This window comes from Vidua macroura, chromosome 20, assembly GCF_024509145.1.
Source record: "Vidua macroura isolate BioBank_ID:100142 chromosome 20, ASM2450914v1, whole genome shotgun sequence".
NCBI classification, from domain to species: domain Eukaryota; kingdom Metazoa; phylum Chordata; class Aves; order Passeriformes; family Viduidae; genus Vidua; species Vidua macroura.
In genome coordinates, this window is record NC_071590.1 from 11,033,508 (window position 1) to 11,056,088 (window position 22,581).

Below are 22,581 nucleotides of genomic sequence, written 5' to 3' on the forward strand. Positions count from 1 at the left end.
CACCTCTGTGACTTTTCCCCCAGCTCAGAAATGACTCTCATTAATTTCCTGAATTTTCTGAGGTCACAGAACCCCTGGGAGCCAGGGCATCACCCCCAGCGCTGGTGGCTGTGCAGGGACTGAGCTCTGTGTTTGCAGCCTGGGTTGAAAACTCTCAGCATCCATCTGCTGCAGCTGGGCTCCACAACTCAGCTTCCAGAACATGGGAATTCTGCTCTTCCCTCACTCTGAATAAGCAACTTGTCAGTTCAGGCATCTGAATAATCTTTCTGGAGTCACTGGAATATGTGACTGCCTAAAGTTTTCTCTCCTGCATAAATACTTTGTTGCTCAGGGCCTAAATTATGACTGAACACAAATGATTAAATGAGTGTTAATTCTCCATTTTTAGGCTTCACACCAAATAAGAAATCCCCCCAACTGTGCTCACATGAAAGCCGGAGTTTATCTCAATATTTTCATTTTGAAATTCAAGCACCAAACACAGAAAAACCCACAAGGGTGAAAATAATTAGTGCTGTTTCTTACTGAACTATTCTGTCTTTCTTTGTAATCCTTTTATTTAGGGTTTTAATGATGAATAAATTCTTATTGTAAATATTTAATCATGGAGAGTGGTTAAGCAGGACATGTGTGATGAACAGGTCTGGCACAGATCTGCTGATATGGCTGAAAACTCGCCCATTCCTCCCACAGCAGCACCTGACATCCACCCTGGGGCAGCGCTGGCACCGGACTCACGGGGTCTCAGGCACTCCCCAGGTTCCTCCTGGTTTTACCCAGTGATTCCTGCACTGGACCAGGAACTTCAGCACGACACAAGGACAGTTTATATTATGCCAATAATATGTAATTCATAATATTTCTACTATAACAGCACATGCTGCTACAGATGAGCTCGGGAAGACCCAAACCCTTGTTGGGCTCCTGGGGCTCACACCTGGGGTGGCTTTTCCTGGCGTTCTGCTGCATCCCGTGGTCTTCACCTGTGCAGTCTGAGCAGGTCCAGGTCTGAGCTCCAGATGGGGCCGGTGTGGAGACGCGGGGCAGTACCAGCTGTGCAGGTCTCTCAGCAGGTAAGAGCCTGACCTCGTGTGGTTTGCAACAGCGCAGGGAAACTGCAGCAGGCGTGGGCTGCACTCAGCTGCAGAACCTGCTGCTGAGCTGCTGAGGAACAGGGGGAGGGAAAGGCCCATCCAAAGTCCAGAGGCTGCATGCTGAGGTCTCCCAGGTCTGGAGCAATGGCTGACAGAGCCACAAACACTGAACACATCACCGCAGTCTGCTGCAAATATGGTCTGTGACTAAAATACCTGCTTGAAATGATAGAATTTAACCGACAGGATACACACAGAAACAATTCTTCTCCCCTGAGAACTGGAATGGGCTCTGCGTGGCTTGGAGTCACTTTTGACTGCATTAAAAGCCCTGCCAAGTGATGCACCCTGGAGACGACAGCTACCGAGCGATTTTGACCTGACCGTGCTCTGCGTAAATGAACGCGCAGCAGCGCTGGGTGCGCTGAGAGCCCCGGGGCGGCGCTGGGTGCGCTCGGGACAGGGCTGGGAGAATCCAGGGCAGCGCTGAGAGCCCCGGGGCAGCGCCGAGAGCCCCGGGGCAGCGCTGGGCCCCGCTCCCGGGCCGGGTCCGGGGCTGCCGCTCTCCCGCTCCGGGACCGAGCCCGGGGCCGCCTGGCACTCCCGGCAGCCGCCGGCAGAGGGAGCCCGCGCAGCCGCGTCCCGGCAGCGATCCCGCAGAGATCCCGCAGAGATCCCAGGAGAGATCCCGCAGCAATCCCAGGAGAGATCCCGCAGAGATCCCGCAGAGATCCCAGGAGACATCCCAGGAGAGATCCCGCAGAGATCCTGCAGAGATCCCGCAGCGATCCCAGGAGAGATCCCAGGAGAGATCCCGCAGAGATCCCGCAGAGATCCCAGGAGAGATCCCAGGAGAGATCCCGCAGAGATCCCAGGAGAGATCCCAGGAGAGATCCCAGGAGAGATCCCGCAGAGATCCTGCAGAGATCCCGCAGAGATCCCAGGAGAGATCCCAGGAGAGATCCCGCAGAGATCCCGCAGCGATCCCGCAGAGATCCCAGGAGAGATCCCAGGAGAGATCCCGCAGAGATCCCGCAGCGATCCCGCAGAGATCCCGCAGAGATCCCAGGAGAGATCCCGGCAGCGATCCCGCAGAGATCCTGCAGAGATCCATTCCGCAGAGATCCCAGGAGAGATCCCGCAGAGATCCTGCAGAGATCCCAGGAGAGATCCATCCCGCAGAGATCCCGCAGCGATCCCAGGAGAGATCCCAGGAGAGATCCCGCAGAGATCCCGCAGAGGTCCCGCCGAGATCCCAGGAGAGATCCCAGGAGAGATCCCAGGAGAGATCCCGCAGAGATCCCGCCGAGATCCTGCAGAGATCCCGCAGAGATCCCGGCAGAGATCCATCCCGCAGAGATCCCACAGGGATCCATCCCGCTGAGATCCTGCAGAGATCCCGCAGAGATCCTGCAGAGATCCCACAGAGATCCATCCCGCCGAGATCCCGCCGAGATCCCGCAGAGATCCTGCAGCGATCCCGCAGCGATCCCGAGGGTCAGCCATGTGCTGCATGGGAGCTGCTGTACGTAAGGCAGGGACTGCAGCGCTGCTGCTGCTGCTGCCCGTCTGCAGCAGCGCTCCCCAGCCCCGGGCTGCTCTCCTGGAGGCTGTGACCTCGAGTGTGACCTCCGGGGGACGCAGGAGCTGGGCTACAGAAAATAGGGGGAAAAATATTTGCTGCTCCCTGCAAGTTCATTTAAATTGAGGACTCAGCAAAAGAACACTTAATAGACGTTTCTTGCCTTTGATGACTTAACCAAAGCTGACCCAGTGCAAGGGGAAAATGGGCATGTTCCGCTCTGTTTGCTACAGTCAGTAGAGATGCAGAATATTCAAAATAAAATGAAGTTGTTAGAAAAATTACAAACCTATCATGAATATCTGAACATGACTTAAACCCACACAGGAGTGTATTAAGCTCTTCAGAGACATTTTCTGCACAAGGACAGTGCAAACACCAGCTTAATTCTGTGCCAACATCCACTTTTATTTTTAAATGTATTCTACAATATACATGTGAAAAATAGAAGTGCTTGAATGGCACAAGCCAATTCAATTCGATAAAAGGTCTGAAAAAGGGTTTTATTTAGATTTATGATAAACAGCTTCACGGTTCATAAAAAGACAATTTTCCTTTTGCTGTTTCTGTGTACTCATGCTTGTATCAAACAATTGGATATCATAAAATATGGCCATGTTAAAACTGAATGATAGCAAAAGCACGTTTTAAGGAACAGTAGCTCTAAACAGTAGCTCTAAAAATCATGCTTTGTGCTTGCACAGGATAACACTCCTGGACACTTTAAAATAAAACCTCAGTAACAAAATGATGTTAGGAATGAGCTGCCTTTTTAAAAGCAGATACTAAAAAGTAAGAGAGTTGATTGTTTGGCTGTGTCCTACCACAGTTGTCTGTGTCTGCTCTGGGAAGGGCCAGGGCCATCACAGCCACAGTCTGGTTTAGGAGGCAATGCGCACGTAAATTATTCAGCACTCTCAAATCTAAAAATCAATGCTCTGTGCTGTGTAATCCAGCTTAATGTAACAGTCAGAAAACCCATTTATGAGCACTTTCAGAATAGGTTTTTCCCACAAAACCTCAAGGTTGCAATAGGCACAGGGAACGAGAGGCGGGAGGCTCTGCCCCTGCATGTTACGCACAGGTACTCACGTGCTGCAGCTGACAGCCGAGAGCTGCCTGCATCCTCAGCTCCCCTCGCAGGGTGGTGAACAAAGAGCTCTACGTCAAACGGTGACAAAGTCTTTTACACTGTTCTTACTCCCTGGAGTAGCAGTAGTGCTGCAGCTGGAGCCCTCACACACCTCGCAGTCGTTCAGGGGCCCGGGGGCTGCTCCTCCACAACCGATGTGCAAACACAAACAAACAGACAGCAACAGCAAATTCATTTACATTCCCTCCAGCACCACGCACCCTATCAGGCCTTCAATAATTAATACTCTAGCTTCTGATGTACCTTTCACCCCAGGATCTCAAAGCACTCTGCAGTGTGTGGGGATGGATTTTTATTTTGCTGGAGTAAATAGGGTAGAGAAAGATTAACTGATTGACCAAGGTCATGCTGCGTTAATGTTTTATTTCTGCTCTAGCCTTTAACTGGATAGCTGCTGTGACCTTGGAAAGCTGGAAGAAAACTGCATTTTAAAGCTAACAATGTCAGGATAATCTCCCCTAAAGTGTACCATATGTTTGTGATTTGGCAAAAGAAACAGTATCAGAAGAATTGCTGGTCGTGCGAGTGTTCGCAGTGTTCTCTAGGGTATAATAGCTAGGAATTTCAGTGGAGCCTGAGAGAAGTGGATGCAAAGCTCCCCTCCATTTCAAGGAAAAAATGGTTACTCAGCATCCCTGGGCTCTGCTGGAGCTTGGTTATGCAGGAAAGTTTCTCAATTAGAAAAGCTAAGGTGACAAGCTGCTCAGGAACCAACACGTTCTGCTCTGCCTGGCTCCATGCTCTGCACACGCGTCCACTCCTCCCACTGAGCTGTGCTCTCGCCAGCTCTGATTCCCCCTGCAAGAGCTAACTTCAGCAATATCTCTTCTGGGCCTCTCTGGTAATTTTATCCCATCAGCACTCACAAGATCACCGAGGCTGTGTGCTCCGGGCTACCCCATGGCACAGACACGTGCTGGGAGCCACCGAGCTGCCCTCCTGCACAGCTCTGTGCTGCCACCAGCATCAGCCTGACTGTTCCAGGCTTCCAGCTGGGCTGTCATCCTCCTGTAATGAAGATAAACTTAACTCATTGCCAGTGTATTCTCGAGGGGATGAGGGTGTTGTCACATTCGACTGTCTTTTCTTGTGGCCCTAAATTGATGCTGCGAAGTCACAGCAGTCACAAACCCTGACCAGCAGCCCTCAGACAAGAGCTTTGGGCTGCAGGAAAGGAGCCACTTGACTTGGCACAGAAAGAAAACAATCTTTTTTCTTCACGGCTCCCTCAGAAGTGAGTCAGTAGGCCTGACGAACAGAAAACACAAGTTGCCATAGAAACTCGCATGCCTTCCACCAGGCGGAGAAACAAATGTAGGCCAATATTTCTGCTTAGCTGGCTCCTGCTCTGGCTGCTCCTGCCCGCTGCGGCCCAGGGCTCCATCAGCAACCCGCAGTTATTTTGCCCCCAACTGCACCAGACCCTTTCCCACCTCGGGAACGCACACACGGCCACGTGGCCCCCACAGGGACAGGGACACCACAGCCACTGAGCCAGCACCAGGCTGTGGCTGGCAGACCCCACATGAGGAGCCACTGACCACAGCAGCGATGGGAAGAGCCCTGGCACCACAGCCCAGGCCTACCCCAAGAGCATCTTCCCCAGCCTTCTGCTGGGAGCCTGGCAGGGAGGGCTGGAGGAAGAGTGGCTTTGAAATGGAATGTTTGTGCTGGATTATTCCAGCCACCTTTGATTTAAATAAACTCCTGTTTCTCATCTGTAAAAGGGTGAGCCCTCAGTGGGGTGCAAAGGCATGCGGGTCATCCATGTGTGCAGAGCCCTCTGGGATGCTCGAAGAGCAGTGGTTATGTGACATCTGCAATCTCTACTGAACCAGCCTTTGCTTTATTGTGTTCCCTGATCACATGCTATTCTTGGGCTTCACTTTTAATTGTACCACAGGGCAAGTTGCTTTCCTTCTTCCTTTGCTTCTTTGCTTTTGGATTACATTTTTTTGTAGATTGCCCAGTGGCCTCCTGGATATTCAGCAGGCTGTTATGCAGTAACTGGACCATAAATAAAACGAATCTAACAAGAGGAAGAAAGACCTTTCACCCTATTTTTGCTGTAATTTTTTGTGACTCACTTCTAAGGAAAAAAAACCCATAACACAATAGACCTTTGAAACTGTGTTTGGGCACAGGCTGGTGTAAACCCAGTAGCCAGCTTTGCACACTGGAGAGAATTCTCCACCAGGTTCTTGGAGCCCAGGATAACACAACCATGAGACAAGAGACAGCCTATGCCAACCCTATGCCCTGTGCCAAGCCTTGGTTCCATCGGGGCAGTTAAAGGAATGTGACCAAAATGATGGAGAAATAGAGCCCATAACCCAGACACCATCATGGAGAGGATATTTGTCAGTTCAGCTCAATGGTCTCCAGAAAATGTACAATCAGGTACATTTAATAATTTAATAATTTAAAGAGCTGCTCGTGGTTAATGAACGGGCTCCGGATCTTGACAGCTGGAGAGACAGGTGGTGGGTGGTAACACCTCTCTTCTGAAAGGGCTTTTGGTTTGAGGGCAGAAGGGAGCATCTCAGTTTGTAAGTGATCTATGTCGTTTGGGCAGTGATGTGACTGTTGGGTTTAATATAATTTCAGGTCTCTCCAGGTAAAGAGATTTTAATGCAATTATCTACTGATTGCGAATGAAGATATACCCATAACACCCACATTCCTACAATACATTTACTTTAAAACATCTTAGCAGGAAAAGGTTCCTTTTCACTGTAAAATACTGAGTGAAAGAAAAATGAAGGACAAATGGAACTGTTTTTTACTCTTTAAAAAATGGCTAAAGAGGGTGGTCCAGCCATACTTCTCCCAAGCTGCTGGACTCCAGCAGCCCCCCATGCCCAGCAGCCTGTCATACCTAGGCAGCCCCTCAGTGCTGCCAGGGCTTCTGCAGAGCTCCAGAGGGCATGAGGAACCTGCTTCCAGAGTGACACCCGGCTTTATTCCTGGATCTGCTGTGCCCTCAAGGCCACACCCTTCTCTGTTTACCCTCACACCACTTGTTTGAGGCTGTTTGGTTTTTTCTACCTTGAAAGCTTGTTCTCTGTGACAAGATCTGCCTGTTTCAGTGGTGACACTAATGTCCTCCCTATTTTTTAATAGTTACTGTAACATAGCTAGCTAATAATCACTGGGTTTATTTTAGATACCTGCTTTGGGAGAGCAAGAGTCAGTAAAACTTATTTTACAGCTAAAAATCACTTCATGAGTTTAATGAAAGTAGAACAAAAGTCAAGAGAAACTTTCTGATGTTTTCACAGGGGAAGTGAAAGTCTAATTCTGTGGCTGCCACTGCTGGATTCAGTATGTGGGGCACTTCCCGCTGGGAAGGAATGAGTACGATAGTGTAGAGTTAAAAAAAATAAAAGTCCCAAACTTACTAGAAAATGAGAACTTGAGACTGTGCTAAAACTCAACAATAATTTCTAGAGGGTCAAAAACTGGCAAACACCAGACCTGACCCTGTGAACAGGATCCCTTGGGGAGCTGCTGCCGCCGCTCACGTCAAGCGGCGACTCCCAGCTGCCTTCAGTCCCTTGTGTGCTGGCTGAAGCCATGCTGACACTCAGCCTTAGGAACGAAGTTTGCCCTTTGGAAAGTATCAAAAAATCTTTACAAATATGTAAATCATGCAGAATTACAACTGAAAAATCCTTCATTTAGAAGGAAAGCAAATCTTTCTCTTCGCAGGTCTAAAATGCAGGCGGAAGGTGATCCCTGAGAGCATCAGCTCCAGCTGAGCAGAGCCAGGACTGTGACCTTGAGTGCAGGGGCAGTGCTAAAGCCAAGGCTGTGCCCACTCCCGAAGCTGAGGCAGACCTTGATTATTTCAGTGCTTCCCACTATGGCCCAAGAAAAAAGGAATTTAAGGTAAGAAGTGAGCATCCTCTCTCCATCTCAATCTCTCTGCTTACAACAGTGTATTACTTCTCACTGAAATAATCTATGAAGGTCAAAGATTTATGTTTGATTAGAGGATTTCAGTTTCTGTAAGAGAAGATGTAGAAAGCATCAGTATTCACACACTGGATTTGTGCCTACGTGAAAGGAACAGTCTAAAAGAACCACAGAAGAAATTTTCTGTTCAGGAATAAGTAGCAGGTAACCAACTTCCCAGTAGGTTGAATTTAAATGGTTCTCTCCACACTGAAGTTACCCGAGCTCCCTTGTACAGAGCTTTACAAGTTGAAAGGAAGGGAGTTAATTGGTGAGTGATCAAAGATTTCTGCCTGGTAATTTACAATCATTCCAGGGCAGGATTCCTGTGGAGAGGAAAAGCAGGCATCAGTAGGATGCTAAATGATGAAAGACTCCTATGGAGGCAGTTATATATTCACCCAAATCTCCTGTAAAAATGCAGCAATCTCCTAATTTATAAAGAATTATAAATTTGCTTTTCTGCAGAGGAGCCCCAGGGTCAGCACTGTACATCCTCTGTACCACAAGAATGGAGAGTAACAAAGACTTCTCCCTCCTTTCTGCACTTCCAATGCTAGCCATCATGTCTCCTTTCCATGCCTGGGGTTTTGAGCCCCTCTGCTCGCCAGTACCAGGTGAGTGATTTTAATAGCATGAGTTGCTACTAACTACTTGCATATAGCAACCTGCAAAGAACCACCACTGCCATCAGAGCTCTCCCATCCCTAGACACATACTGCCTTGGTCACCAGCCTCCACAAGGATGGAGACACTGCTCCTTGGAAAGTACTCGGTGATTTTAATGCTGCAGATGTGCATTACTCACCACAGTTACTTTTACAACAGCAACAAAACTAATGAAGACTGGTGATTAACCAAAATTCTTCACACTTGAAAGATCAGATAAGCAGTGCAGATAGCAGTGTCCCTTGCTGGAAGGTGATTTCCCCCAGCCAGGCTGGCTGGGGCTCCCACATCGAATGGAGGGAGAGGAGGGGAGGCTGCTGCCAGCTGGTGAGCTGTGGGATTCAGGGGGGGCTCTGGGCAATTCTGCAGGCCTGACCCCAAGGGTGAGCTTTTTCCCGTTCCACGTGGGACAAAAAGTGATAGATGGCATCTTCACAGCTCTAACTGTGACTCCACATGTGCACCTGTACGTCAGGGAGAGCATCCCAAACCTGGGTCTTCCTACATCGCCCCCCTGCACGGCCAGGCTCTGCTCCCCCTTCCCACACCATGCTGAAAGCAGATGTCTGGTCTGCTGCACGTCTGCTGGATTTAACTGTCCATGTTCTGTGTACCAAATTGTCTTTATGCTATTAAGAATTGAAAGGAAATGGTTTATACTACTGGAAAGTGTGCTGAGCTAGTGATTTCAACTGGTTTTAATAACCCTTGATAATTTTTTTTCTCCCGCTTTCTCCCAATTTGAAAGCTCAATTAATTTTGAGCTACAACTCTGTCTATCATTTCAACCACATGTGGCAGAGTGAGAACTCATGCAAGATAATGGTTAATTTTTGGTATCTTCTGCTGCCTAATGACAGGTGTGCTGTCCTAAATAATTAGCTTTCAAAAAGGGATCCCCTTAACCCTTCTCTGAAACTGGGTAGTGATCTCGGTTTTACTTCATTAAGCTCTTGACAGCTCAGTGTACTCACATCTGTTACTGTTTGGTACTTTGATTCCAAGAACACAAATCGCTTCAAGAACTGGCAACAAATTCATTCAGGCTCATGATGCAGATCAAAATCCATCTGTTTACTAATCAAGAGCCATATTTTAATCGTAGTACAGCAGTGGTGTCAGCAGTATCCCAACTTAGACCTTCTCTTTTCCCTAAACATGATAGGTAGAACTGTTCCTGTAAGCTGCATTTATTTGAATTGGATGTTTAAATGCATCCAAGGATTCTGGAATCTGATATTCCAGCCCTTGCCTACAGGATTTGATCAATCTGCTTGCCCTGAACAATGTAATCAGACATTTTTTACCTAAAGGCTGAACCTGAAAGTCCATTACATCAGTCACTTTTGATATGATTCAAATTAGAACAAGAGAGGAAAACAATGTGATGAATTAAATTTTAACTTGAGTATCCAATTATTTGTTTTACGGACTAAAATCCTTTGCCTACCCCAGCCATGATAAAACTGACCAATGTCTATGGAAGTCCACCTGTGCTCAGGTGTCTAGGAGGGGTTAACTGTGGAACTGCAGCTTCATTGTTCCCAAAACTTGGAGAACAGCCCATGCTATACCTGGCCAAACCCCACAGGCTCCAGCAACATGACATCACACAGCCCCGGCTGTGCCATGGGCTGGGCCTGGGCCGTGGCAGAGGAGCTGCTGCCCCGGAGCCTGCTCAGGTGCAGAGCAGGGAAGAACAGTCCTGCAGAACACACAGCGGCGCCGGAGCCGCTCTCGGGAGAAGCCTGGGAAAGGCCAGGGACCAGGCAGGGCTCTCAGCTCTGCCCTCGCATGGGGAAGGGAATGCAGTTCAACCACTGAGGATTTCCGTGAGCAAATCTGTCAATTGAGCTCTTGCAGGTTGTGGTGCTGGCGGGAGTTCTGCTAAAGCCTCTCCAGAGCTCTCTGGGTGCAAAGAATTGCAGCAGTGAAGCCATCAGTGAATTCCCAACCCAGTGAAAATCCAAGAAGTTTTGATGCTAATTATAGATTTCACCCATTATTTTCTCTACTATATGGTAAGTCAATGAGATCCCAGTTTATTCCTATCTGGAAAGAAATGCCTAAGGTATTTTACAAGCTGGTTAACCCATGACCACTACATTAAGACTCCAAAACAAATGTAGCCCATTTGCTCAGGGATGACAGATTAATAAATTGTTCCACCTCCTTATCCCTGTAATTCCTGATGGCATCGCTTGGAGGAAGTCTGGCAAATGACATCGGCCAAAGGTCAGTGCTCTTTTTTCAAAAACAAGATTATAAACATTAATACAAACATAAATGATTCCGTGGATTTATGAAAAGGCAGTAGAGGTCCTAGGTCAGGCTCAAACCATACTTAGCAGTGTAAGGACAGAGCCCGTGCTGTGGAGCCCAGTGCTGGGCACAGGGAGTGGCAGCTGAAGCAGGTGTGACCACGTTTCTGACTCCTCTGCTGCTGCTGTCCCATGCCACAGCTGCCCCAGGTTGGTGGCCTGGGTGCAGGTGCTGCTCCTGGGCTGCCCCAGAGCCACAACACCAACAGGCTGGCTCCCAAGTCCTTCCTCTGGCTGGAACATCAATCCAAAATATTAGAGAGGATGAACAGGAGCTTAGATAGAGTTCTGCAATTCCAAAGCCATGAATCAGGATGAGGACTCTCTTGAGCTAAGCTTTAAAGTAGTGCCTCATTTTAAGCTTCTGTGCTTTGCAATGTCCCTAATAATCTTCAAGCCTGCAGGGTCAGATTTGCAAGTTTCTGTCAACAACTGCAAAAATGAATAGAATATTTAAAGTAACAAAACTCATGCCTGCAGGAGTGAACTAAAAGGTGAGTATCATGGAAGCTGTGATGAAATTGTGAGACCTGGAAGCTAAGAAATACAACTTTTAATATACAACGATGAGACCAGCTACAAACATGAAGAGGTTTACATATTGATTAGTCTTGGCAGGGAAGCTCATAAAACCAGAAGGAAATAGGAGGAAAGTTGTGGCTCAAAATAATTCCTCTTGATGGTGGCAGTCGTGGATTTTCTAAGTAAACATGTGTAAACTTAGTGGATAATGTGTACACTAGAGCAGGCCAGAGAAAACTACATAACTAAGCAAAAATACTCCTTTTAGGAATTGCTTCTACATCTGTGGAAAGAGGTGAAGATCTGCTAAACTGCAGAGTGGACAATTTGAAAAGGATTGTGAAGAGAGCTGAGTACCACAGTGCGAACAGAGCAGTGCAGCCAGATCCTGAGCAGCACAGGCCAGCATTATGCATGGAAATACAAAAGCCTTTTGCTTTCAGAGGAACAAATAAAAATCATACAAACACACAAGTCAAGACTGTCTCATGTGCTAAGCATGACAAGAAACACAAAATAATCTTAAACCAGCCAAAAACAGCGTGTAAGGAATTCCCCTTATCAAGGGAAACCATATTGGTGAAGTGGGGCAGAGGTCTAGGATGCTCTGACGGGTATAAAAAAGAAAGAAAACGTGAAAAAGGAGGGTTTATTTAGATAAAAAAATCACTGAAAAGTTTCTGTCAGCATATAAACCAAAGGTGTTCCTTGTCATGCACACACTGAGATCTGTGAACTCAGCTGAGGTAGGAGCTTTGCTCTCCCAGTGTCCCAGCAGAGTTCAGATACAGGGAATCTGCTCCTGGCTGTGTAGGCAGCATTGCTTGTGGATGGAACTGCCAGGGTGACTGCAGCAGCCTGTTACACAGTTATAGTCTGGTTTGCTACTACAGAATGGATGAAATAGATAAAAAAATTAAAAGTTCCTGTGAGTAAAGATGCCAAGCAGAAACAAACATGAATTTTGTTTGGCAGCAAACAGCAAACACTCTGTCAATAAAGCACCTGGCATTTAAAATGTTGACGTTTGTATCTTTCTCTCTGAATATTTTAAGCATGGAGAACTGCTCTGGAGAAAGGATTATACTAGGGAAGGAACTATAACCATCAGCCTCAGCCATGTTAGAGATTAATTCATAATGTCACTTCACTGAAAAATGACTAGTATTTCACTTCTCTTTTTCCAAAGGTCTTTAACTCTCCCTCTGCAAAGGAATGTTATTTTTGCTGTTCAATTACATTTCAACCATTCAGTCAGACTCAGCTCTATATAAACGTATGGATCCTTGTTTCAGATTCCCTTGCTCAGCTTTTGCTTCATGAAGAGATAAGCTGTGTGCCAAGGTCACAACTGATTAATCTTGACCTGTGAACCTTGAAGAATAAAGTCTTACTATAAATGTATTACTCTACATAATAAAAGCAAATGTACTTTGTATCCATGACAAATAATGAACTCATTTTTTCTGGCTTTACTCTTTAGTTGTGAATTAAGCACTTAAATACAAGATCTATTAATTCTTCTGATAAATTATGTGCCTACAAAAAGAGTGAAATCCTTTGGCCTTTGAGCAGGTGTGATGAAGGCATCTTCTCATCAGGTATTTTGGGAAGGGATGCTTTGTCAATGCTTGTGGGTGCTTGGGAAGGAGCTGCCACAGCCACACTGCACCCCTGTGACACACAGTATTTTCAAGTGCATGTGTTTAAGGCATCCAGTGACATTGTGGCAATATTTCTGTATTACTGGTACTATGAATATTTTAATATATATTTCTGATATATTTGTTAGAAATTCGGCCACAAGACAGAGGCAAGTGGAATTATTTTAAAAGAAAAATGTTTGCTAAATGGAGACTGTTATGCAAATTCAATTATACAGTAAAGAGAAACAAATAGATAAAACCAAAACTTTGAGGGGAAACCAACAAAAAAGACACCATCTACATTCAGGTCAGCCTTATGAAGCATATTTCTGATTGTGTGTGTAGTTCACTGGCAGGCTCTTAGAAGAAAATGAAGCACAGTGCAGAACAGGCCTCATAGCAGTGGCACTTCTACGTTAATTGGGAAACAGCAAAGTCAAAACAAATTTACCAAGCACTTCTTGTTACTGCAACCCGGACATCTCCAGTTGTGACAATGAAATTAGCTGTGCTCAATGGACACTGTGGAATTATTTCCACAGTACATTAGGGCAGGCTCACACGGGTGTTTGCAGCAGGTGATTCCGTATTGCTCACAGATCTGAGGCCCTATGGAAGCAAAACCACGATAAATCTATTTTTATCTTTAATCATTCATTTGGAAGCACTGACAGGCACATTAGGGATTCCTGTCTAAAATTAGTTCTGTTCATGCTGGAAGCAACCATTTATTCTATCAAGCTATTTGTACACTTAATGTCAGAAGACTTCTGGGAGCTGTTCTTGGTTTTATATGAGTTTTCTCTGAAATACCCGAGTTTGTTCCTGGAATGTGACATTGCTGTTGTAATTACCATCCTAAAGCTCTATGAATTGTATGTCATTAAGATCTCTGTTAACTGTCAGACCACAAACAAAACACAAATGTCTCTCTGGAAGCTGAGCAGTAAGAGAGGAAGAAGGCTGCAGCTTGCCATTGGGAGGGTGCAGCAGCCATCCCAAGGAGCAGGGGATGATTCTCCACCTGGGGCATGCCCACGGTCTGACTGCGCAGTGGTGGCTCCAGGAGCTGCCTTTGGGACCAAGGCCAGTAACATTAATGTCTCAGGAACAAACAAACGTTCTGATCTGCATTCACATACTCTGATCAGATGCTTTAGGGGCACAGAGAAACCCCAGCCCTGTTTATGACACTGCATTACCACATTACCAGTTCTAGTCACCTTTTCTGGTTGGTGGGGTGGTTTTTTTTTGTTGTTTTTTTTTTTTTTTTTTTTTTTTTTCTTCTTTTTTTTTTGTTTGTTTGTTTTGTTTTGTTTTGTTTTGTTTTTCCTTCTAAAGGCTTTGGAGGACTCAGGAACACATGAAACAATATTCTACATCTTAGATGAGTGCTGCTGCTGCAGCAGCCCTGCTTGTTCCCCAGTGCCCCGGCAGCTCTCAGAACAGCCATCAGCTTTGCTCATGCCCGAAGTGCTTACAGACTCAGCGAGAATTGTTTCGAGAGATAAAAGGAGGTTTTTCAATGAGGAGTCAATCTATGCCTAAAACCACCACCACCACAGGAGAAATCACAAGAATCCCTCTTGTAGACACCGCAGCTCTTCCCAAGAGAACAAGTGGGAAGGTGGAATAGGTTTGGCTGTCACACAAGTCTTGAGAATGGCACATTACATATTCGCTCTGCAGTCCGTGTGATCGAAGTCACCATGACTGACCCCTTCGGCCGCTCCATTCGCAGCGATTGTTCCCGTGGTTGGGTCGCTCAGCCACTGGATGTCACTGTTAGTCTGAGCACATAAACGCAAACGGCATTTGTTTGGCATTAGAAAATGTTTAGAGACATGAAACGATGTCTTTAAATATCATCAGGGTGAAACCGAGTGCACTGCAAAGGGATCATCTCTGTAGATGCTGAAAGCATTTGCTCAGGTCTCACACTTGTGACAAGTTGATAGTGTAAGAAGTGCCTGATTTAATAAGGGTTCTTTTCTCTCTTTCGGTGACTCATTTATGGAGCTGATAGCAGCATGTGCGTTCTCAGTTGCACTCGTCTCCTGGCAGTACGCTCGTGTCCGGAGCCATTCGGTGACTCCAGGCAGAAGCGGCGCGCAGAGCCCGGCTCCTGCCGGGCGCTCCCGGGCCGGCCCTGGCCGCGGCTTCCCGGGACGAAGCGCCCACCCTGGCCCGGCTCCCGGTCTCCCTCCCAGGGACAGCCCGGCAAAGCGTTCCAGAGTCAGCTGCCTCCAGCACAGACAGACACCTTGAGAGCTTCATTTCCAAGTCTGGTTCTCTCTGTTTAAAATGTCCCAGTGACACAAAACATTCAACACAGGAGCTGTCATGATACCCTGTTGAGTTAGGAGAGGAGAAAGGGAAACTTTTATTATTTTTCTCCTAAAATCTTCAAGTATCAAATAATGAAGTACCAAATTAAGATAATCTCATGTTCTTCTTTGTAGGGTTTAAGCAGAAGAGCCATTTCTCCAAAGGGTTAGAAAAGATGCTCTGGCCAAGTGACTGTAGGGTATGAGCACAACCTGCCAGAATGAGCATAACATCAGGGAACAACTACAAGGTAATGGAGAATCCATCCCTGGAGAAGGCAAAGAGTGTAAAATGAACATGGAAAATCCAGAAAATAATAGTAATAAGAGCAATACTGATAGTAAACAATCCAACTCTACGCTCAATGCTCCTTGTGCTGCAGGAAAGGCTCACAGCCAGGAATCCCCTCACAGCAGCTCTGAGCAGTCGATGGCACCTCTGCTAAGCCCGACGTGCTCAGTATTGCCATGACACTGCGGGAGCCACGGCTGGCTGCACCTGACAGTCACTGACAGAGAGCAACAACAGGCCTCCTTCCAAGAGAAGTATTTGAAGAAAAGTCATTTGAAGCAATTTTACAAAAAAGGATGACTGATTTGTTTTACAATTATTTTAAATAATTATTTAAAATAATGGCATTGCTCTGAACCAATACAGTAATTTTAACACAGATATAATCGCTGTAAATGACATTAAGAGCTTGTCTACAGACAAATTGCATTGCTCTGGTTATAATGGGATTGTTGAAGCTCAGCAAATCCCCAAATCCAGGTATGGCTGAAATCACATAGAAGGAAGGGAAAGAAGTATACTAAACCCCTCAACCTTTTTGGGCTTACATTGGCATGACCTTTTCAGCCAAAAGAACCCCTAACTAACCAAAAGGATTGAATTGGAACAGAAGCAAGTGATACACCATCCTGAAACATGGAACTGTGATGGCAGCAATGCTGAAATTTTTGTGCATTTAAATCTGAACAGATCTAGAAGTCCTGGCTACTGAAGTTAATGGTGAAATTCCCCCTTAAGTGGGAACAGCATAGAGTTCAGAGCAATAACTACCTGTACCAGGTTCTGCCTCCAAAGCTGAAAACTAGAAATGAAAAGTGACCTAAATATTCAAAAATTACTTAGTGACTGTTAGTGAGTCTATTTTTGAGTGGGTAACTGCAGACTCCTCAAAGAAACTTGATCACCAGAGATGAAGCTTTAGCACAGCAGCACCTTTTAATGGATTTCAGTTTGAGGCACATCAAACCACTAATCACTTCAGTGAAAAATTGGGTCAGAGTTAGCCCCATCTTCCCCAAAGTGCTTTAAAAGTACATTTAAGTGTATATATATTTATATATAATTTTGTATTCTGCTCAGAAGAGATGGCAAAGTATAATGCTGAAATCCTTTTGGATGATATTCACTAAAGGACAGCAATAAAAACACCATCCACAAGGCCTTTTTTGCTAAGTTCTCTTTCAGCCCTGTTCTCAATAGATAATAAAATCTGTATTTATTAGTGAGTCCAAAACCCCTCTACAATTCCTAATGCACTAGGCGAAGACAGTGATATTTTGTACCTAGTAATTAGCAGGTGCAACATGAAGTAAACAAATGCATTGATATGTTATTTATGCCTGCACAGACCTGTAAATAAGAAGTAAATGAGAAGATTGGGACAAATAAAGGTGTGTTATTTTCCACTGACACTTCCAAACTGCTTCATTGTGTGCTACCATAAGTTCATATTTTTGGCTTAAGGATAGTTAGTGGACGGCCCCGGGGTCAGCACAGCTTGGTGGGCAGTGCTGGCCGGGGAGCCTGGAGCTGTGCCCTTGTGTTAGGGCTGTGCTCAGCCTGTTAGGGCTCCATTTTCAGATGCTGTTCATCACTAATGCCTAAAGGTGACACGCTCGCTAAACAGGCCTGCTGCAAACAACACCAGATAAGACACAAAAGACATATTGGATTACCCAGTCCACGTCTGCAAATGCAACAGAAATGAATGCCAAACGCTGTGGGGTTTGTCACTTGCAGCATGCAGCAGCCTTTCCATTATGCATTGCCTGATCCTTTGCCAGATTTCTTCAGGAAATCCAAGTGCTAGGATGAATGGGAAGAGCTTGTCTGGAGGTCACACTGTGGGAGCCAGGAAGGAGGAGGCTGCTGTTCCACTCCTCACTTGCCCTAATGCCCTGCCTGGCCCTTCCTTCCTTGTGCTACCCAGCTGTCAGTGAAGCTTCCTGCCCAATCAAGTCTTACAGGTAACAGTGATTTCACTGTGACTGTATTTATTGACTAATCTTAATGCTGTAAGTAAATCCAGGACCCCAAAAATGGATTGGTATTTCCCAGATGATAAGAACTATTAAAATTGTGAGGATTGTTGCCATTCCAGGATTGCTGCAGAAATCATTTGGTGCCAAGAAGGCATTCTGCAGTGGAGGAGAGCTGTTACAAATAACTGCTGTTACAAATAATAGCATCCTAATTCCCAGTGCAAATATGTTGGTAACAGCTCTACAGACAGCTGGGCTGGGGGAACACTGAAGCAAACCCAACTAGACGAGTTTAATTTCCTTTTGATTTGGAATTACTCTTTACAGTGCCACTACACAAGTCAACGTGTTGGCTTTGAGCTGCCAGCTCCTCAGGGCAAGGTTTAAATTAAGTACTCTTCTGCTTTTCTCTTTCTTTTTTTAAATCAGGAAACTATTTATATTCATTTCAAGCTTTGTAATCTGCTCCAACCTACTGTTCCAAAATAACAAACAAAAGAATACCCAAAGCTAAATGTTGACTCTTCATCCCCTTTCCCAGCCTCCTATTTAATCAGCCTTGTGGCATATTGGAAAACAGAGCATTTAGTTCCACTTCATTATTACGGGAGTAAAAAAAAATCTTACAGTTAGGCTTAAAGCACTCAAATACCTGAAGCCATATCCTAATCTGCACAGCACATGGGTGTAAAATAGACAGGCAATTTTTGTTTCCTTGGGGCAACACTATTCATGGTGTCTGGCAGGGGCTCTCTGTGTTTCATCAGCTCTTTCTGAGCACGCTGCCAGGCGTGGCCGTCAGGTAGTGGGGCAACAGAGGGACTGGAGCAAGGAAAGTTGAAATTAGAAATACACTGAGGTTAACATCTAGTGTACACTGAAATTAGCATGAATCTAGCAGTGCTGTAGTGAAAGCCACCTGCAATCAAAGCAGAGTTTTACCCTTCATATGTCTTGCAAAATCCTCACTATTGCCTATCCAAGGGCCTGCCCACAGCACAATTTGGGATCACTGGAGAAGAGAGGGCCAGAAGAGAGAGGTTATTTGCACCTGGAGAAGACTCATCCTCTTGTGGTAAAACTCTCCACAAAACTCTGTGGTGTCATAGACATTTAGGAACAGGATTCCATGATCCCTGGGATGGCAGCTGACTTGATGACAGCTCAATTATAGACAGTCATTCCAATTGTCTGGTCCTTCAGCAGGTTCTCAACTGGCATCTAAAAATGTGAGGTCATTGATAAACAAGCCCCATATTACACTAATGACAAAGTGATAATATCTTTGAAGAGAATATAATTTGGGTTTCATTCTTTCATATGCTGTTCTTCAACATTCTGGGGAAAAAAAACCCAAAAAACAAAAAAAAACCCCAAATGTAAATACTGTAAATCCTGATGATGAGGGTAAAAAATGCCAATAGAGATTGAAGAATTAATTAAAATGCAAAAACATTATCTGGGGAAGGCCCTACCTAGAACTTTCAGGTTTGAAATACTTGGAGCTGACCATTAATTTCTGTCTTTTCTCTCTGACTGGGCACCGCCTTCATCAATATGACAACATTAGTTCCTGCCCTTAGAAATTGACATGAAAACACCCTTCTGCTGGTCCAAAATGATGGAGGTATTCTAAAAGAAATCATGTTAGAATACAAAACAGAGGCACAGAGTAATAATTTCCTTATATTTCACAAACATTTAAAGTCAAAACAAGACAACAAAGCATTTCTGAACCTAGCCACCAATCAAAAGCTTCTTGTTTTAAGTTGTTTTTCAAAATAAATAATTTTCAGGGACTAAAATCGCTCGGCGAGCTCATTGTGTACTGGCCAGAGATAACAGACACGCTCGGGTCGCTGGTGTAGCTGTGCGAGCAGCCCCGGTAAGGGCGGAGCTGCCGCACGCCGTGGGGCTCCTCTGTGCGCAGGGGACGGCGGCGAGCAGGTCACTCGGGGATTACCGTGCCCGCTACTGCGCACCTGTCCCGCCACTGACAACCAAAAACCTGGTCTCATATAGCCTTTTCTCTCTCCAGGCTCCTCTTCTCTCTCAAGTTCCCTCGAGAGCCTCTCCGTCCCTCCCGCGCCAAGGGCCCGTAGCCGAGGAGGGGCGGACGAGCACCGGGGGCGAGCAGGGGCGCTCTGGGCTCGGACGGCTCAGGAGCCGCAAGTTGCCTCGCTCTGCAGCCCCGTGCGGGCAGGGCACGGAGGGGCACGCTGGCTGCAGGGCAGCTACACAAGGAGAGCCTGATTTAAAACACAGACACGTAAGCACGGCAGAAACCCCACCTCCGTGGGACGGCCCGCGAGGGATCCAGCGGGCAGAAATGCCACGGACACGCTCCTCCCAGCATAATTGTGACTATCGCAGCTGCGGCGGAGAGAGGGGGAGGCGGCGGATGATGCAAGGCGCTCGGCATCGCGCCGGTGGCGGCCAGAGCGCGGCGCGGGAGGCGGCGCCGGGAGCCGCCCGGCAGCCCCGCTCCGCCGGCTGCGCCGGGACCGGCACCGCGGGCCCCGCCGGGCGGGCTGGCACCGCGGAGCCCGCGGGCACCGGCAGCATCGGCATCTGCCGCTGCCCGGGCCTCCCACCCTACCCACAGTTTATCCAGCAGCTGTGAGATTTACCCCACCACCGCCGACTCTTAGTCACTTCTCTTCAGAGCTCATTACAAAGAGTAATTAAATGGTCCTAACGTCCCCAGCCTTAACCCTGTTTAGTAGATAAAGTGGATAATTGAGCACTGTTAGCTCCGTTTTGCCATGGAAACTGGTGAGAGGGGCTAACGCAAGGTCACAGGGCCACTCTGAGTCAATCCAGGATCACAGTACATCAGTTACTGTCCCCTTCATCCAAAAATGCTGGGATATTTCATTGGCTTTAAGGAGTTATGGATCAAAACTGCTATTCCTGTCTCATCCCTGAGAAGTCTAACACAGAGAAGTATTACATGATTTAAAAAATAGAGTATTTGAGAACTTGAAACAAGCACTGGTATTTTGTATTCCATCTGCCAAAGGAGACTCCATCCTTTCTTTTAAACACTTTCCTTGATGTAGCTGATTGCCTCATATGCATATCCTCGTACTGATATGTAGCAAATCAGTGAGATGTGCCCACTCTGATACGTGGCCAGTGAGTTTTAAATGTCACTATTTGTAGCTGCCCAGGTAGAAGCACAAGCCCCCGCCACGGTTCTGTCAGTTTGTCACGTGTGCAGCTGCAGCGACAGCTCTGAGATGCTGGCCAGGCCTCTCCCCTGAGAGCACCTTCCCTGTGCTGGCCGTGAGTCACGGGGCTGTCGCTGAACCACTGCATCCTGCAGCCTATAAATAGCTCCATTCCTATAAACTATTATCTCACTTTCAGCCAGTCCATTTGCCTGATTCTGAAATGTTTATCTTGCTCTAACTGCCAACCTAAAGGTGGAATGCTATTTTCAGCCTATGAGAAGCCTAAGGAGAGATAAATTTTAAAATACTCCCCTTACCTTTATTTTTTTAATATCCTAGTACTTATGCGAGATGCTCAAATGGAAGACCTCTATGTATTCACAACATACAACTAAAACTGACAGATTGTCTCTACTTACATGTCTCAACGTGGTTTCTAGGGAGTGGAAAAGACTTTAAAAATTTTTGGCTTTGCTCCTATGGCAGACCAGTAAGGCTTGAGAAGAGACCACATGCACTGCCTCCAGAGAGCCACCAGTGTGGACAAACAGCATCGTTCGAACAACAACCTCACTGGGCCATTCCATCTCCCAAATCCTGACTGTCTTTCAAAGCTTTCTCAGAAAATCCTTTATTTATGCCCATATAATCACAATAAACTTTGAATTTTATACTTCTATTTAAAGCTATGGAAAATCTGTGACAGATTTAAAGAGTGGGAAAAGCAGACTCATCAAATAATGTGTAAATAATGAAGAGCATCTTGCATAATCCACTGAGGTGAAAAAAACCTTTAAAGGGCAATGGCCTTTACTGAATGTTGAACCAGTATGAAAAGCAGAATTTGAAAACTGTCTTTATTTCTAAAATTCTTGATGAGAACTAAGTGGATTCGTTATTTCTTGCCAAGCAATTCAGGTATAATCAGGTGTGTTCCACCTGTGCCACAATCCCAGTACCAGACATGGGCTAACATTCCCTAAATGCAGTACTCCAATGCAGTTTGGAAGTCAAATGACCTGGGTAGCTCCTCTCTTGTGTGGACAGCACGGCACAGCTCTGCTCTGAGCCATGGAGAAAGTGCTAGAAAAGAATAACACTAAGACATCCAAAATATTTAGACAGCTTTACTGCTTAAAAGCCACCCCAAAACCAACCAACCAAAACCACTCAAAGCAAAGTCTCGAGAAGCCCAAGCCTTCTAGAGGAATGGAAAGGAGCAGGAGCTGCCATAGGGGCCGGACTGGTGGTGTGGTGATGCTCCCTGTCCCCGCTGCAGAGCTGCCTTCTCGCTTGGCTCCCAAGCAGTGTCATTGTTAATTGGATGCTGAGTGACGGATCTGGCCACCTGGCACCCTGTCTGGCTCCGAGCTCACGATCCACTCACTTGGCAGACTGAGTGGGGAACTGGCCACCTGGCTACTATGGGGGCTACAGACTCTCTGCCGAGCCGATCACTGCCCTGCTCAGACATCCTCTGACTGTGAAAACCAACAGCAACTTCTCTCTTTTGCTGTGTTCACCCCTCCCACCACGACTGGTGTGCTCACAGCCAAACACCCAACTCATGACACTCCTCTCTTTCCTTCCCTCTGTCTGCCATGATGGATAAACACAGAATCCTGCCTTAATTGATAAATGGGAATAAAATTAACTACTTGCCTTCTCTCCAATTTCTTTGAATTATTTCAAGTTCCCTACCCCCACTCCACCCTGTCTTGCTTCTCACCATCATTCTCAACACTCCAGATTAAAATGTGTATTAGCTGTTGAGTTGCACAACAATTTTCTGAATGATGCAGTTTGTTGAGTATTTTTCTAATTATTAAAAATACTGATAAATTAAGAATAACATCA

At 46.2% G+C, this 22,581-nt stretch overlaps 1 long non-coding RNA gene across 1 annotated transcript; it reads right to left on the minus strand.

Moving 5' to 3' along the window:
• Positions 1-14,902: 14,902 nt before the first annotated feature.
• On the minus strand, positions 14,903-18,569 carry LOC128817284 (uncharacterized). Its single transcript, XR_008440148.1, has 3 exons — positions 18,491-18,569; positions 18,201-18,370; positions 14,903-15,298 (listed from the first exon to the last, which is right to left on the minus strand). It is a non-coding gene; the product is annotated as an uncharacterized LOC128817284 (long non-coding RNA).
• Between the last annotated feature and the right edge of the window lie 4,012 nt (positions 18,570-22,581).